Genomic DNA, 1584 nt, shown 5'->3' with positions numbered 1-1584 from the left:
GAAAATAAACTAGATATACTGCAAGAGAAAGGGCAATCTTCTAATCAATTTTCCAACATCCGAGAAATCGATATTCTATTCCCGATATGTACATTCGCTGACTTAATATCTTTTGAAGAGCAATTAAATGAAGGAAAATTTCAAGATGATGTGGTACGATATATACAAAGTATCTGTAAATTCATATTTACTATTTACATGTCACAATGCGTTATAAAATTGAATTTATAAGGTCTATGCTATTATTTTTCGCTGTGTAATAAAGTAATAATTGTTAATTACAATTCTATTAGTCAGCTTCGTTTTTTAGACAAATGCATGTTTGAGCCACGTATCTGATAGTGTACAAAAGATGTAGCACAAAGTGCTCACTATTAGGCTAAGAGATATTTATGAGCTTGTCTTAATCATGATACATGATGGTGAGATTTAATTTTCATCAACAATTATTGCTTTATTAAGTAACAGAAAATAATGATATAGTATTGTTGACTCAACTTTTCATGAGGGATAAACTTATGCAAAGAATTATGAGCGCAAATTATTTGATACTCTATTACTATATTATGGTATTATGTGAAAAATGTTGGCTATTCCTTTCAGCTAAATTTTTTAAAACTCATTGGTGGAAATACTGCAAATATCATGATAAGAAATATCTTAACAAAAGTAATAACCGATAAGGTAGCCGAACATTTCAGCTGGACAGGTAAAAAAAATAAAAAAGCTTCAAAGATTTAAGACTTTCAAAAATGATTGTACGTAAGTATTTTTCGCATAAAAAATTTGACGTTATTTTTATTTTATTTTATTTAAAAAAATCTGATAAAAAAAACAAGAATATACAGAGTATCTGAAAATTTTGAACGCAGCCAAGTAGAACACATGCTAGTAGAACGCATCAACTTGACCTTAAACAAAAGGTTTCCTACTATTTTCAAACAACCATGTAAACTTTCGAGATATTAATGAAGGTTGTACTCGGAATTTTCAGACACCCTGTAATATTTCCTTTAACTAATATTTCAAATATAATTCAAAAAACATATACATTGAATAATACTTTTTCAATATTACAGAAGCTATTCATTTGTCGCATGAAAACATAACAGATAGTGACATTGTCGAATACACATCAAAGTGGCTTGCCCAAGCAACTGTGAGAATCAAAAGAAAAGGAACAGAAGAAAATTTAGAAAAACGTAAAGATAAAACGTAAAAGAACTTTCTGAACATAATTTACATTCTTTATAACATATTGTTTTTTTTCTTAAAAATGCGCATAATATATATATTATGTGATATTACTAATAAAAAATGATTCTTTTATTTGTGTTACATAGCTATGTAATATTAATTCTTCATGTACTGATAATTATTTAAATTTTTATGATTATTAGTATATATTGCGACGAACTTTTCTCTCTTCTTTAATTTTTCTCCGCCCTCCCGTTGTATACGGACGGACGGGTGTTGCCGTCCCGCTCTCGCTGTCGCGCGCGGATCTCAGACGAAGGCGCGCCGGCGACGGGGAGTGCGGTCGCCGGGCGCGAGAAGCGCGGGATACGGACGGATCGGGTCGTT

At 31.2% G+C, this 1584-nt stretch overlaps 1 long non-coding RNA gene across 1 annotated transcript; it reads left to right on the top strand.

Moving 5' to 3' along the window:
- Positions 1-6: 6 nt before the first annotated feature.
- Positions 7-1318, top strand: LOC105557472. Its single transcript, XR_001008608.1, has 3 exons — positions 7-153; positions 604-762; positions 1080-1318. It is a non-coding gene; the product is annotated as an uncharacterized LOC105557472 (long non-coding RNA).
- The last annotated feature ends 266 nt before the right edge of the window (positions 1319-1584 follow it).

The sequence above is a fragment of the Vollenhovia emeryi genome, unplaced genomic scaffold, assembly GCF_000949405.1.
Source record: "Vollenhovia emeryi isolate VEMERY1.0 unplaced genomic scaffold, V.emery_V1.0 DF947901.1, whole genome shotgun sequence".
NCBI classification, from domain to species: Eukaryota; Metazoa; Arthropoda; class Insecta; order Hymenoptera; family Formicidae; genus Vollenhovia; species Vollenhovia emeryi.
Note: the sequence above shows the minus strand (reverse complement) of the source record. Positions and strands in the feature narration are given on the sequence as shown.